The sequence below is a fragment of the Oratosquilla oratoria genome, chromosome 1 (genome assembly GCF_046742065.1).
Source record: "Oratosquilla oratoria isolate Oo_2021 chromosome 1, ASM4674206v1, whole genome shotgun sequence".
NCBI lineage: Eukaryota > Metazoa > Arthropoda > Malacostraca > Stomatopoda > Squillidae > Oratosquilla > Oratosquilla oratoria.
This window is the reverse complement of record NC_134777.1, coordinates 123871628-123874501: the sequence shown is the minus strand read 5'-3', so window position 1 is coordinate 123874501 and position 2874 is coordinate 123871628.

Here is a 2874-nt window from a genome sequence, read left to right as displayed (position 1 = left end):
TGGGAGGCTCTGAAACTCTTCTGCTCCTTGGTGATTTTCTACCTGTGGTTTGGACTCTCACAGAAAAAAAAACTAATAACAAACAAATAAAATAAGTAGAAAATAAGACACTTGTCTAACACCGACAACTTGAATTGGACTTTTCGTTCTTTTCGGAGAAGCCTCTGCTAACATTTTACTATATCTATTTATTTGTTCATCTATTATTTTATCTATTTGTTTATCTATGTATATGTCTATTTATTTATTTATCTATTTATATATTTACTTATATATTTATTTGTTTATCTATTGTCACTCTTTGGAAAATTGTCAATAAAATGGAAAAAATACAATGAGCGTTCACTGGAATATTTGTAAGGGAGGACAGAAATTAAAGTTATTATACATATATAAATTAGTAAAAGAATTGTGGAAGGCAGAGGTGGAAGGAGTGAATATGAGGGGGTGTCCTAGGATAAGATGGATGGATAGGGTGAAAGGGGCTTTACAAAAGAGAGGAATGTCTGTAGAGGAAGGACGGGAGAGGACAGATGATAGGGGTGAATGGAGAAGGTTTGTGTGTAGATGAGACTGTGATGCATGAGGGGAGTGGGTGGGGGATGGGGGTGAGAAAGTATGTATGAGAAAAAATCTGACGCAGCCCGAAGGGATTTCTCCCCGTCTTCTCATTTCCTGCATGAGGGGACGGAGAGGGGGGTGTCGCCGAATTTATGAAGCGGCCTTGCTGTGGATGTGCTGTGTCTTGCAACACTGCTTCTGACCCAGGGCAGTGGACAAGATGGAGGAATGACCCGTCATCCAGGAGGTGCCTAGATAGGAGAGTGGAATATATGGGAAATGAAATGGGTGGGAGTGATTTCTATGCCTTTTTCTTTTTGGCTACCCCCCGTGTAAGGGGGAAAAAGCCTTTGGTATATGTATATGTATGTATGTACATATATGGTTAATGGTATAAGGTTATATCAAAATACGCACTTCAAGTTGACCGCACAGGCAAATATTTACATGATCTGCAATAGTTACATTTTGACTTCTATCAAATTCAGTGACAAAATTAATTAATCCAGTCACACCACTCAGTTTCAAACTGGGATGGGGGGGGGGTGATTCAACCCCCACTTCCTTTCTCAGCGCCTTGAAGGTTGAAGGTTACCCAGTCTCCCGCCACACTGCTGAGGCCTAAACAATGCAGTGAGGCACAGCTCTTTCACATGGGAGCCCGGTAGCCGAAGTTGATTTACTTTAGTGCAAGTCTCCTTCCATTCATTCCTATTGTTTGCGCTCCCTCCCCTGCTCGACAGACATACCACGTACATCCGGAGCTCCCTTGGTCCCATATATCCATCTGATTTATGGTTCTATGTCACCCTTTCCCCCATCCTATCTCTCCACATGCCCAAACCACGTCGTCTTTCTTTGATCTATTCAAGCGTTTCTCAACCTTTTTACCCTTGCGTAACCTTTAGATTAAATTGCACGTCTCAAGGAACCCCTGCCCCCCCCCAAAAAAAAAGAAGAAAAAAACATATATCATATCTTTTTCATTTTATTTTCATCGTAATAATAGATAAGATTACAAAGGATTACAAAGGCAAAGCATGCCGACAGGAGACCTTTTGATCCATATCTAGGTCGGATGCAAAAAAAAAAAAAAAAAAAAAAAAAAAAAAAAATAATATTAATAATAAATTAAAACTATAACAATGTAAATAACAATTACAATACATAAATAAATGCATTGGTATAGTTGAATAACAAACAAACAGGTAAATAGTAAATGATAATAAATTGACATATAACTAATAATAAATGAAAATCAGACAGACAAATTATAACAAAACAAAAACAAATAATATAACATAAATTATAATAATTACAGCATCTTACTTAGGTATTTATCTAAATGATTCTTAAAGCTTCGAACTGAACTACATTGCACTACCTGTGCAGGAAGTTTATTCCATTCATTAACTACACGGTTGGCAAAGTTGTTTCTACCTACTTCCAAATTGAATCTATTTCCGGACAGTTTGAGACCATTGTTTCTTGTCTGATTCTCATTCAATGTGAAAATTTTGTCACTTTTGATGTTGTCAATTCCCTTTAAAATCTTAAAGACCTGTATCAAGTCACCTCTGAGTCTACGCTTTTTTAGGGAAAACAGATTCATGTGCTTAAGTCGATTTTCGTATGATTTATTTTTGATATTTGGAATCAGTTTTGTGGCTCGCCGTTGTACTTTTTCCAGTCTGTCAATGTCTTTAATGAGATTCGGTGACCATACGGAAACAGCATATTCCAAATGTGGACGAACTAACGATTTATATAGATTAGATGATGTCTATATTACATTATTACAATAACCAAGAATATGTCGTGCGTGATTAATTATATTACGTATATGAGATTAAATAAATAAATAAATCAAACTTACATTAGCTTATCTCACTTGTTCTCGCGGAACCCTTAGGGACCTTTTGCGGAACCTCAGTGTTCCGGGAAACCCTGGTTGAGAAACGCTGGTCTACCCAATCACACAGTTTTCTACCGACATCCGTTCTCTGCCACACCCCATTTCTCACTCTATCGATTCTTGAAACGTTTATCATCAATGCACAGAGTGAGAAATGAGGAGGTAAATGTTTACTAATTTTTTAGAGAGTTACAAATTCGTTGGTTTAATACAAGGGCATTAGTGTCGACAACGCTATATACTCTGGGTCTGTAACAATGAAACATACTTATCCTGAGAAAGATTTCTTTACATGACCCACCACTGTTATAAACTACATTACCAAAATACGATAGGCTCCCCCAAGACGTCCCGTAGACATTGTATTATCAAGTTAGCTCCCAAACGCCTGGGCCTTG